Raw genomic sequence first — 13,811 nt, 5'->3', positions numbered from 1 at the left:
TATAGTGGACCACAAGCTAAATATGAGTCAACAGTGTGATGCTGTTGCAAAAAAAGCAAACATGATTCTGGGATGTATTAACAGGTGTGTTGTGAGCAAGACACGAGAAGTCATTCTTCCGCTCTACTCTGCTCTGGTTAGGCCTCAGCTGGAGTATTGTGTCCAGTTCTGGGCACCGCATTTCAAAAAGATGTGGAGAAATTGGAGAGGGTCCAGAGAAGAGCAACAAGAATGATTAAAGGTCTAGAGAACATGACCTATGCGGGAAGGCTGAAAGAATTGGGTTTGTTTAGTTTGGAAAAGAGGAGACTGAGAGGGGACATGATAGCAGTTTTCAAGTATCTGAAAGGGTGTCATAAGGAGGAGGGAGAAAACTTGTTCACCTTAGCCTCTAAGGATAGAACAAGAAGCAATGGGCTTAAAGTGCAGCAAGGGAGGTCTAGGTTGGACATTAGGAAAAAGTTCCTAACTGTCAGGGTGGTTAAACACTGGAATAAATTGCCTAGGGAGGTTGTGGAATCTCCATCTCTGGAGATATTTAAGAGTAGGTTAGATAAATGTCTATCAGGGATGGTCTAGACAGTATTTGGTCCTGCCATGCGGGCAGGGGACTGGACTCGATGACCTCTCGAGGTCCCTTCCAGTCCTAGAATCTATGAATCTATGTGCTATCTGCTTTAAACTGCGCCTTGTGTTATTGTGCCTTCGGGGGACAGAAGGGTGTTAGAGCATTACTAGACTTCTGCCTTTCAAACGAACTCAGGTTTAAACTGCATTAAAGGCCTACTTTCTGTACCTCCATTTCCCCTGTTACCAGATGTGCCCATTACTTTGGGGTATGCTCATTTTTTCGGGTTACTCTTCTGGGGGAGGAGATTCTGTAATTCTATCCATGTCCTGCTTGTGTCGCTTGTGTTCTCAGACGGAGCTGTACTTCTCCCTTCTGCAAGTCCCCTCCCAATGAAGCTATCCTGCAGGACCTAGGTTCCCCAGGGCTGGGTTACTCCAGCCCCAGAACCGGATGAACACACACACACACAGCAAGTCTGAGCAGACCGGGTCAATCAGCACTGTCAAACATACATGATTAAAGGTTAATACCTAAGGTAGAAAGGAAAACAGAGAGAGAGGGGATCTCACCCACTCCATGAGGCTTGAACTGGTCGGAGTTCCCAGATGATGGTGGTAGCTCCGGGTCCTGAGTGCTGGAGACGAGCAGAGCCCCCGGCACGATCAGTCAGGAGAAGATGGAGTTCCAGTGGAACTGATGCATAGTTTGGATCTAAGCATCAGAACCCTGACTAGAGGGTGAGTAGGGATTTTTGTAGAGAAAATACAATGGTTGAAGGGAGAACACTAGATTTGTTTCTAGGTAAGCTGATGACTCAAGGGTTTTCTTTAGACTAGACAATAGGAGCTGATCCCTCTTGGCTCTGGGTGGTGTTTTCTTCCAGGGAGCTCACAATGCAACTAGGCTGCTTCAGTATTTGGATATCAACCAAGGATTCATTAATAGAATTGGTCTGATAATTGCTGAGCCAAGCGTGTGCAGACCTAGGTTCATTAGCAGCTGGAGCAGAGATTCCCATGATGCAGTGCTTCCCTGCTTTTTCTGGTCCCAGAGTTCAGTGCAGTTCTCTGTTCTCCATTCTGTATGCAAATTGAGATGTCTCCCTGTCCCATCTTTCATGCAGATGAGGTGAGGGGAGTTGTCTCTGCTCTCCATTCTGTATGCTAATGGGGATGTCTTAATCTTGTCACCCTTGTCAGGGGTGGTCTAGGTGTGTCTCCCAACGCCCTTCACTGCTCTCTGCAAGTTTTTTTCCCCTCTGATGGGTTTTCGTTTAAGCACAGGCTGGGGCAGGGATGTCTTTCATGAGTCAGGCTGGATACTGTACCCTGATTCCCCAAGAACACAGAGGTGTCTGGTATCACCCCTCATATCTTCTTTGCCACTGCTCTTGCCTGTGTGTGTGTGTGTGTGTGTGTGTGTGTGTGTGAACAAGTGACAGGTAATCTCCATTTCACCCTTCCTGTTTACAACCTGCTGCTCATGCTGTGAGTGACGAGAGAGACAAGAATAACCTCTCATAATTTTCACATCACTTCAACATTTGATTCCCTGTGTATGTGTTCCAATCCTGAAACACCTCTTTCTAGACTGATCCTGATTACCCTGTTCCACACTAGCAGAACTCATTCCAAAGAGACAGAGTGAAATTTTACCAATCAAATGCTGTTTGCCTTCTACTTCAAGAGGAACCTCAGGCTCTGACTAAAATTTCTTTGTCTAACCCAAGCTCTGAGCGTGAGTTACATTTCTATACTCCTTCTGCATTTTCAACTTCTGGAATTTGCACTAGACTTTTATCTGTGCCTCCCCTAAAACTTTTCATAGACACCCTCTTCCTCTAGATTAACTCACTGGGCCTGGCCTTTTAAGCACCCGCACCTTGCTCGCCTGAAGCCTTAACTTGACACTGCTACACTGGACAGTAGCAATGGCTTCCACACCTTTCAACATCTCCCAGTGAACCCAGCACAATCTCTATGCTATCGAAGCTGTTATATTTTGCTATTAAAACATCCCTTGAAAATGGTTATTGTAACAATAATTAAGCATGGGTGTGTATTAAACATTAGCATTGAGGTTATGGTGGTCACAATTTGAAAATGTGTTATCTTGAGTCTCGCAATCAGTTTTAAAAGCAGCCGTGTTAGTCTGTATCCGCAAAAAGAAGAACAGGAGTACTTGTGGCACCTTAGAGACTAACAAATTTATTAGAGCATAAGCTTTCGGATGCATCTGAAGAAGTGGGCAATAGCCCACGAAAGCTTATGCTCTAATAAATTTGTTAGTCTCTAAGGTGCCACAAGTACTCCTGTTCTTTTTGTAGTTTTAAAAGTGTTTTCCTGAAAGCATTCCAAATGAGTTATCACTTGGCCTTAAAGCTTGGTTGGTTTAATGGAGCTAAGATCATTTTGCCTTCCTGTTTTATGGTCTTCCTCTACTCGGTTTAAAGACTTTAGTATAACTCAACTACGGTAGTGCATAGAAACTTGTGTTGTGAAATGAATTTGCATGCATTCATTTTGTGACTCAGTTACCTCATGAGAATCTATATTTTCCCATATAGTACTGTTCCTTTAAGAATGGTGGTTGAGTTGCATTTGTAGTGTTGCCGCCACAGTTGCCAATTTTCATGCGGTAAACAAACACCCCGACTTTCACAATAAGCCAAAAATCAAGCAAACCCCATTTCAAAACAAGGCCCAAACCAGCCAATCCCTAAGAACCCCGACACTCTATGTGACTAGATCCCCCCGGCGTGCAGCCTGGGGCTGTGGTGGGCCGGCTGTGCACCCCTGACTCTCTCCCCTCTTTCCCCTGCTTGCCCCCCACCCTTGCCCCTGCTTGCTAGGAGCCAATCAAAAAAAAGAAGCAACAAGCTACAAGCCAAAAACTAGCCAACAAGTAACTCACAAGCCAATTAAGCCAAAAACAAGCCCAATTTCTGCATTTTTTCCGCAGGTTTGGCATGTCTGGTTGCCACCTCAATCAAGTCCTGCACTCTCTCCACTGATTCTTCAGTGATATTGTGTCACAAATGACTAATGGAATAACTCTGTGTTTAACAGTGGCTATTGTTGAGTTTTTTATTTCCTTTGACACTAGTTTCTCATTTCTATGTTACTTTGACCTCTGCGATAGCCCTAGAATTTATACTCAATTTTAGTATGACTTCTTTTGCCTAATCAATGCACTGTAACACTCACTTATTTACCTTTTATGTTGCATAACTATTTACCTGCTCTTTAGTGTTTGCATAATTGTGCTTTCTTTTCATTTTCATTTTCTTTCCTTGCAAATTTTAATAAACAACTTTCATTTTAAAATTAAGTTGACTTGTGGTGGTGTCCCTAAATGCATGAGAATAGCATGTGGGATCACCTCCTGGGATTAGTCTCATGATATAATAATTAACCATTATGCTATCTTGATTTTTGTTTTCCCTGAACAATCATCTGGGAAATAATTATTTAATTCCATCTAATTGATTCTTCCACTTATCAGTTTTGATAATTTGGTTTTAGTTTTTCTTTTAGTAAGCTTAGACTCTTTGAAAGACACCCTTTCACTCTATATCCTACCTGAGTGCCCAAACCACCAAACAATAGTCATTCTGTTCTATGGCCCAGTGACCATGTAATTATTTATACACAGTGGAACAGCTTCAACAGGAGAAATTTGAGAGCTGACACAAAATGCCCCTGTAGCCCAGAGACTTGGGCACACTCCTGGGAGATCCAAGTTCAATTCCCAATATGTCTGATGTGGTGAAGGGATTTGAACTTGTATCTCCCATGTTTTAGGCAAACGCCCTAGTCACTGGGCTAACTGTTATAAGGGAGAAACCTCTTCCTTTAGCATTACTTGCACAGAACAGCTTAGTGACCCGGTGGGTGAGGCAACATCTTTTATTGGACCAACTTCTTTTGGTGAAAGAGACAAGCTTTCAGGCTACACAGAGCTCCAGGTCCAGGTCCTTCACTACAGGACAGGGTGCATCACAGAGGATTCTTAGCAAAGATAGGTGCACAATTTCCTTTGATGGGTGGGACTTAGGCCACACACCCCTCCTTGGTCTCTGCTACTGGTCATCTTATGTGGCTCCCCTGCCAATCACACTGGCTTCTATGCTTCCCATTCTTAGGCATCTAAATCTACCCATGCATTGTGTACAAGTGTGACTCAGGGCTGTGAATTCCACTGGGTGGCAAAGCACCCACAGGGTACAGGATTCTACGCTGAGCACTGACATGCCTGTGTCCCTTTTTTGGACTTAGCCCACAGTCTCTAGATTGGGGTCGGCAACCTTTCAGAAGTGGTGTGCCAAGTCTTCATTTATTCACTGTAATTTAAGGTTTCATGTGCCAGTCATACATTTGAACATTTTTAGACGGTTTCTCTCTGTGTCTATAATATAGAACTAAACTATTGTTGCATGTAAAGTAAATAAGGTTTTTAAAATGTTTAAGAAGCTTCATTTAAAATTCAATTAAAATGCAGATCTTATCAGTTTAGTGTGATCCTTGCCCTCGCTTTTCCTTGCTGAGTTTTCCAATGTCTGGCCTGGATTTGGATACAGGTGTGAAAATACCTGTTCACACAGGTACGTGGATCCAAATGCTGAAAGCATTGCAAATGTAATTTTCTTCAAACAGTTCCATTTCACTGGCAGGGACGTCCAGCAGGTCAGAATAGAGGCCCCATGATCTCTCTCAGTAGCTTCAAGTGCACTCCGCAGATCCACAAACTTTGATGCCCACAATTCTGAGCTTTTTAACTGAATGAGTTGCATTTCGAAATCTTCAACACCCATCCACTGAAATACAGACAAATTCAAGTCGCTTTCATTGAACTTTTTAGGTTTAATTAGAAAAGAAAGCATTGGGCCAAATCGCTGGAAATCTTGAAATCTGTCAGAAAATTCTGATTCCAGTTCTTGCATGTACATTTCAATCTCATCGACACTGACAGTGCAACGTGTCGATAGCTCTTTTATGTGTTGGAAGTAGCGGAAAGTAGAAGTTTGAATATCCCGAGAAAAAACTGCTAGTTTTACAACAAATGCCTTCCAGGCTTCATAAAGATTCGGAACCGTTTGCCCTGCACCCTGGAGACAGAGGTTGAGTTTGTTTAGGTGAGCGGTGATGTCAGTTAGAAACATCAGCTTACACAGCCATTTGTCATCATCCAGTTCGGGGTAGTTTTGTCCTTTTTCTGACAAAAAGGCCTTGATTGCATGAAAACAGTTTACAAAGTGCACCAAAACCGTGCCACGACTTAGCCACCGAATGTTGCTGTGAAGTGGAATGTCGTTATAAGCACTGTCCATCTCTTCTAGCAGTGCTTGAAACTGTCTGTGAGTCAAAGCAGATCGAGCAACAAGGAAATTCACAATTCGCACCACTGTATTCATCACATTATTAAGCTCTGAACTAGAAATTTTAGCACACAGCTTTTCTTGATGGATGATACAGTGAAATTTGACTGTCGGGCAGCCAATTTGATCTTCAAGTAACTTGACAAATCCCTTCTGTTTTCCGACCATGGCAGGAGCACCATCTGTTGTCACACAAAATATTTTTCTGATGTCAACTCCTCGTTCTTCAAAATGGTTTACAAAACTTTCCAGTATATCTTCCCCCTTTGTTGTGCCATGCAGGGGTTTTAGGCAACAAAGTTCCTCTTGGATTTCATCGGAAGCACAATATCTTGCAACAGCTGCCAAACATGGAACGTCATTTATATCCACGCACTCATCAACTGCAACACTAAACACTGCTGTGTCTTTTAATGCAGTCGTCAGCTTTTCGTTAATGTTTTCTGCCATTTTGCTTATGCGTCTCTCAACTGTTCTGGCAGAGAGAGGCAGTTCTTTTATTCTAGATAGGATCGTATCTTTATTTGGCAAATCATTGAACAAAACCTCCAAACTGCTGAGAAAAATGTATTTTATATATTCCCCATCTGTAAACGGCTTTCCGTTTTTTGCAATGCACTGTGCAATCTTGTAACTTCCTTCTGTAGCTTGATTGTTACTTACACCTAAGCATTTAAAAACACTGCTTTGCTTCTCATAGACTGCTACTGCCTTTTTGATCAATTCAGTCTTCTCTGCTTCGTCAAGAAAGGTTTTCTTGTGCTTCGTTTCAAAATGTCGTTGAACACTTGATGTGCGACAACACTTTCACAACAGAAAGCACAAACAGCACGGTCCTTCTTTTGAATAAATCCAAGCGTCTGAAATGAACGGACATCTAACTTTGCTTTCTTAGGAGCTGACATTTTGTCAAATGTACCCCTTAACTCACAGTGTGGGGGGGGAAATGGCGACAGATGGCACGCACAACATAAAACTGCAGCTGCAGCTATTTTGTATGCTTATACGAAGCTCAAATTATTCCTGACTACATGGTGTTCTCGCTTCCAGTTAATGGCGGCTGAGTGCACAAAATGGCTATGGTGTTGTCAAGTCAATTTCTCTTGTAACAAGAGCTGCTTATAGTCATAGATTCTAAAACCACATGAGACCATTTGTGATCATCTAGTCTGACCTCCTGTATAACACAGGCCGAGAAATTAATTCGGGTTTGAACTAGAGCAGAGCTTTTAGAAAAAACATCCCATCTTGATTTAAAACTGACAGTGACAGAGAATGCACCGCAACCCTGGGTAAATTGTTCCACTGGTTAACTGCCCTCACTGTTAAACATGTGCCTTGTTTCCAGTCTAGCTTCAACCTTCAGCCATTGGATCTTATTATACCTTGTCTGCTAGAATGAAGAGATGATAATCAAATATTTGTTCCCCACATAGGTACATATAGAGTGTAGAAGTCACCCCTTAACCTTCTCTTTGTTGAGCTCTTGGAGTCTATCACTCTGAGGCAGGTTTTTTAATCCTTTAGTTGTTCTCATGGCTCTTCTCTGACCCCTCTCCAATTTATCAACATCCTTCTTGAATTGTGGGCACCAGAACTGGTCGCTATTCCTGTAGTGATCGCACCAATGCCAAATACAGAGTCAAATGATCCTTACTCCTACCTGATATTGGAGATATTGATATTCCCCTGTCCGAGGATCACATTTGCCCTTTTGGCCACAGCGTCACACTGGGAGCTCAGGTTCAGCTGATTGTCCACCACTGTAGGCTAATGGGGAGACATTGTCTCAAATATGTTGTACTCCATTTTGCTTTGCACTCTGTTTTCCTAGCTTTGAATTAGTAAGAAGAACTTGTTCTGGGTTTATTCTTTGCTGATTGTGTTAATGATTGTTCTTAGAAGGATAGAAGTTTTATGGCTGTAATTCTTGCCTTTGAAATCATTTACTGTTTGGTGTGTGAGTGAAGAACATATGGCATACTGGTTAACAGAGAAGAGACAGGAGGCACCCAGTGATGATGGGCCGGATGGTCGAGAGTGGAGGAGTTGAGGGGCACCAACTTTATTATCAGAACTACCCAGATGGCAGATTGACAACCCTAAAGCAAAGGTATAAACCCCAAGGACGAGATAAGGAGTTGAGCCAGAGGGACGAGATAAGAAACAGCTGCGGATCCTTCCGGTAACAACTCAAAATAATGCTGATTAAGAGCAAACTTGACTATCTCATGATTAACAGCTCCGGTGTGACACAGCGAGGTCCAGAGACTTCTATGGGAACTTATCACTATAAAAGAAGGGTGTATTGCCATGGGACTTTGGGCTCATTCTGCATCAACATCGGAGCTTCGGACACGTTTGACAGAGACTCAGCTCCCCTCCCTCGTGTGCAGTTTCAGCTGGCCGCTGGAACTGACTGAGCAACACTAAGGACTGGTAACTATAAGATCCAACTGCAGAACCTTTTGGTGTGTGTGTGTGTGTGTGTGTGTAAGCATATGCTGATTTTATTGCTTAAATTGTACTCTCAATAAACATGGCGTATTGCCTTATCCCCTTGAAAAAGATTCTATGTGATTCTTATAAGCATAAGACCACGACCCCCAAATCTTTTTCAGAATCACCCCTTCCCAGGATAGCACCCCTCCTGGAAGTATGGCCTGCATTCTTTGTTCCCAGATGTCTACATTTACATTTGGCTGGATGAAAGGGCATCCTGTTTGCTTGTGCTGAGTTTACCAAGCAATCTAGATTGCTCTGTATCTTTGATCTGTCCTCTCCATTATCTACAGCTCACCCAATCTGTGTCATTTGCAAACTTTACCAGTAGTGATTTTGTTTTCTTCCAGGTCATTGGTATAATTTTTATGTATTTTAAGGCCAAGAACCAATCCCTGGATGTAGTTATTTGTTGGCTGAGTGTGTGTGTTCTTTCTGTGTGCTGTCCCAGCTCTGCGTACAGAGCCAACACAGCAGACCTCGATCAAACTGCCCAGTAAGACCACAAGACTTGGTTTATAGCAAAGGTACCCGGCCAGGTTTATTGTCAATGAAGCACAGTACAACCCAGATAATTATAGCTTGATCTGGGACCTGATTAATAAAAGAGGGTAATATAATTAATGCCAATCAACATTGATTTACAGAAAATAGCTCCTATCAAACTAATTGGCTGTCTTTTTTTTTTTTAATGAGATTACAAGTTTGGTTGATAAAGGTAATAGTGATGATGTAATCGACTTAGGCTTCTGTAAGGCATTTGATTTGGAAAAAAAGCTAATGTTTTTTATATATATATATAAAACATTAGCTTTTTTTCAGTCTTCTGGAACTTCCCCAGTGTTCCAAGAGTCACTGGAGACCAACATTAAGAGCCCAGTGAGCACCTCAGCCAGCTCTCTTGAAGGGATGCACATTATTCAGAGCTGCTGGTTTTAAAAATGTCCAACTGCCGTCGTTGGTGTTTAACTCTTGCTGCCACATTTCACAGCCGTTTAACCTCTCAGGCCAGGCCTAGGTTTGGTGACTTTCCTGCATAAAATCCTGGACTCGGGCAGCTGCAGCGCTTCGTCCAGCAGAGGGAGTCGGGGCTGCATCCACGGCCCTGGGGAGACACCACAGCTGCACCTCCCAGCCCAGAAGACGGGGAGCTCTGATCCCCCTTCTCTCTCCCGGCCTGGCAGAAGCCCTGAGGGAGACCCCACTCTCAGCTTACACAGCCAGCCCCTAGACACCACACAGCTCTAGCTCCACACACACCGCTCCAGGTCACAGCCCCCTTACATCCCGGAGATGTAGCGCTTCCGGCAGACGTCTGAGCTCTGCTTTAGGTACGTGAGCTGAGCGCAGTAGGAAAAGAGTGGGCAGCATTTCCAAAGGACATGCCCATGTGAGGACTTTCCAGCAGGGTGACCAGACAGCAAGTGTGAAAAATCAGGACGGGGATGGGGGGTAATAGGAGCCTATATAAGAAAAAGACCCAAAAATTGGGACTGTCCCTATAAAATCGGGACATCTGGTCACCCTACTTTCCAGACCGTACTTTGCCTTTCCTTCTGGCCTTCGCATTGACAGAAGCTGCTCTCAGCCAGGGTTCATTCTGTATAAGGTAGGGTTACCATATTTCAACAATCAAAAAAGAGGATGGGAGGAGCCCCGCCCTAGCCCCGCCCCTGTCCTGCCCCTGCCCCTTCAACTCCCTCCCACTTCCTGCCCCCTCAGAACTCCCAACCCTCCCCCCCACGCCTTGTCCCCTGACTGCCCCCTCCTGAGACCTTCCCCACATCCTAACTGCCCCCCTAGGACTCTACCCCCTACCTGTCCCCTGACTGCCCCAACCCTTATCCACACCCCCACCCCCAGACAGACCCCTGGGACTCCCACGCCCCATCCAACCACTCCCCACCCCCTGACAGCCCCCCCCAGAACTCCTGACCCATCTAAACCCCTCTGCTCCCTGTCCCCTGACTGCTCCGATCCCTCTCCCCACTCCTGCCCCCTGACAGCCCCCCCCCTGAACTCCCAACCCCCCCTGCTCCTTGTCCCCTGACTGCCCCCTCCTGGGACCCCCCCACCTGTACTCTGACTGCCCAAAACCTTACACCCCCAGCCCCCAGACAGCCCCCCCCGAACTCCTGACCCATCCAACCCTCCCCCTGTCTCTTGACTACCCCCCCCCTCCCAGAACCTCCCTGCCGCTTCTCTGGCCCCCGGCCCCCTTACTGTGCTGCAGAGCAGCGCGCTCGACAGCGGGGGAGGGGAGCAGGGTCGGAGCTCCAGACTGCCGGAGGCCGAGGCGAACGGCCCCGATCTGCGAATGCGGGGGGGGGGAGGGAGGGAGAGGAGGGGAGTGATGTCAAGTTGCAGGGGCGAGGAGGGGGAAGCGGAGGAAGGGCTCTGGCTGCCGGAGCCCCGTGCGAGTGGCACCATCCGGCTGGCTGCCCTGTAAGCCCCGCACGCTCTGCATTTGGGGGGGGGGGCAGAGGGGGGAAGACTGGACATTGACAAATTCCCCCCGGACGCTATTTTTAACTGAAAAAAGCCGGACATGTCCGGGGGAATCCGGACGAATGGTAACCCTAGTATAATGTGTGACTAAAGGAACTATATTCAGTGAGAATCTAACAAAACCTTATTGTTGTATTTAAAAATAAAGACACACCCCCTAGTTATCCTTTAACCATCAGGTATCTGTGGCTCCTGGCTGGAGACACTGCTGGGGAGACATTAGCCTGTTATCTGCATTTACTCTGTACAGCACGTTAAAACTTCCAGACCGTTGTCAACACCACAGATTTCTCAGACTTCAGAGACACACACAGACCACACTGTACCTGGTGCTGCCAGCCAGTACTGGGATTACAATGGCACCAATGGTGCAATGGCATCTAGCCCACATTGGGAAGGACCCGTCTAACCCATCCATACAGCTGGGTTTGGCCCTCGCCCGGGGCAGTCCAACACCCAGGCTTTGCTGTGCCAGGGGCTCCCAGCCAGCCTTGCGGGGGTGATGGATGATCTGGCAAGGAGCCCCCCTGGGCCCCAGGCACACAGCCAGCTCTGGGAGGAGACACCGCTCTCCACCGGCAACAGCTCCCATCCCTGTCCCACGCCAGGCCTGGCCCCCCAAGCGGCAGGATTCCTCTGCCACCGCTGTGTCACCTGAAGCTCGCCCTCCTCCCAGTGGCAGATTAGCCACTGGGCCAAAGGGGCGTGCCCAAGGACCCCAGCCAACTGAGATGCCCCAAAAAAGGGTGCCCTCTTCCTGCTTCCCCCCACCCCACTTGATGCTCCAGCCAGGGAGTGAGGTCAGGGCAGGAGGGATTGCAAGCTCCCGCGCCCTGACCGAGGTCCCTGGCTGGAGTGCCAGGCGAGCGGAGCGGGGCAAGCCCCCCCGACCCCACTCCCCATCTGGAGCATCAGGCGGAGCGGAGCAAGCTCCCACGCCCTGACCCCATTCCCCAGCAGAAGCAGCGGGCAGGCAGAGCGGGACAAGCCCCTGCACTCCGCTCCCGCTCCCTGGCAGGAGCACCGGGCCAGCAGGCAGAGCGGGGCAAGCCCCCCGCTGCCTGCAGGAGCACCAGGCGGAGCAGGATTGCAAGCCCCCGTGCCCTGTCCCCACTCCACAGTTGGAGCACTGGGTGGGTGGAGTGGGGCAAGCTGGGGCCGGAGCAGAGCCAGGACTGGGGGGTGGGCCTGTATGCTAAGTGGGTGGGCTGTGGCCCACCCAGGCCCACCTGTGGCTACACCCCTGGTTTGTGTGGTTTTGGGGTGCTGGGCATAGGGGGTATGGTGGGGGGTGGGGAGGTCTATGTGTGTCAGGTCATTGGGCGGCAGGGTCTGTGTGGGGCGCTGTGCAGTTGTGGTACTGGGGCTGTGGGGGGGAGCTGGGCAGTGGAGGAGCTGTGCGGGGGCACTGGGCACAGGGGTCTGTGGGTGGGAGGCGCTGGGCACTGGGCAGTTGTGATGGGGAGTCTATGGGAGGGTCTCTGTGATGGGTTCCCCGGGGTGTAATCTGGAACTGGGGCACCGCTGAACCCTCTGTCCCACCAGTCTGGGCTACCTCTCACTCTGTAATGCTGTGACAAGCTACAACCCTCTGGCATGTCCTGCACTTACAGAGACATTCACATGCAGGGACACACCCTGCTGAGTTAAATGAATGCTTTCGCTAGCCACTCATGAACCAACAATAGAGAGACTCCAGCCAATCCCCCCCAGCTCCCCAGCCTAGGACCCCAGAGCTGTACTGTCTTGCCCTGGGCAGAAGCCTGAGCACTGTACGTTTATTATCCAGTCTGCCACTTCTACGAAGGAAAATGGACGTGCACCAGCACTTGCACCCTGAGCAGATTTCCCAAGCACTCAACCAAACCACACTGGTTTAGGTAAAGTATAAAACAGATTTATTACCTCTGAAAGAGAGATTTTAAGTGATTATAAGTAATAAGCGTCCAGATCAAGATTGGTTACCTAAGAAATAAAACAGTTTTTTAAAATCGAGACAAAAAACAAAGTTCTATAAACTAGCCAGGATTTGAATCAAGGAGTTTCTCACCTTGATAAATGGAACAAACAGGTCACAGATCTTCAATACACAGGTTGGAATCCTCCTTTCCAGCCTGGGATCCCCTCCCCCGTCCAAAGCCTTTATCCACCAGACGTCCTTCCAGGTGTTGAGTTGTGGGGGAGTGAGACCAAGTCATGATGTCACATCTCCTCTTTTATATCTTCTTCCAGCTTGCTGGACACCTCTATGCTGGTGACGTGTCTCAAGCAGTCGCCATTGGCTATGTGCTCTCTCTGAGAAGTCTCCGTTGAACACTGCTCCTGTGCCAGTCCTTGTGGGTGTGGATTCCCTTTAATGGGCCATCAGCGTGTCTGGCTTCCTCATTGTTACACCTGAAAGGCTGCTTGTAGGTGTTTCTAACTTCACAACACATTTCAGTAACACACACACAGCAAAACTTCATAACTTCCCATACAATGACAGCACATACCATCCAACAGGATATTGATGTTCCGCAGATCAAGACGTTTAGAATGATACCTCACAAGGCAAACTTTGTACAAAACACATAATTATTTGACAATGGTGAATATGGGGGTTCCAGGTGCTGCTTTCAGGCACAGAGTGCCACAGCCTCTGGGTGGAGGGGCGCTGGGCATAGGGGTCTGTGGGGAGTGTGTGTGCAGGTCCCTGTGCAGTTAGGTAGGGGGGATCTGTGGGGGTCTCTGGGTGGAGGGGCGCTGGGCATAGCAGGTCTGCGGGTACTGGGCAGAGGGGTTTGTGTGTTTTCTCAGTGGGGGTGGCGCTGGGCATAGAGTTCTGTGGGTGGGGGGCACTGGGCAGGGTGGTGG

At 47.5% G+C, this 13,811-nt stretch overlaps 1 protein-coding gene across 1 annotated transcript in view; it reads right to left on the bottom strand.

Moving 5' to 3' along the window:
- Nucleotides 1-13,134, bottom strand: part of LOC122173213 (stonustoxin subunit alpha-like) — a 56,026-nt gene extending 42,892 nt beyond the window's left edge. Inside the window, exon 1 of the mRNA XM_065586516.1 lies at nucleotides 13,009-13,134. The gene's annotated coding sequence lies outside the window, so the exon portion shown is untranslated. The remainder of the gene's footprint in view (nucleotides 1-13,008) is intronic.
- Nucleotides 13,135-13,811: the final 677 nt, after the last annotated feature.

This window comes from Chrysemys picta, chromosome 2 (assembly GCF_011386835.1).
Source record: "Chrysemys picta bellii isolate R12L10 chromosome 2, ASM1138683v2, whole genome shotgun sequence".
In the NCBI taxonomy this organism is placed as follows: Eukaryota; Metazoa; Chordata; order Testudines; family Emydidae; genus Chrysemys; species Chrysemys picta.
Note: the sequence above shows the minus strand (reverse complement) of the source record. Positions and strands in the feature narration are given on the sequence as shown.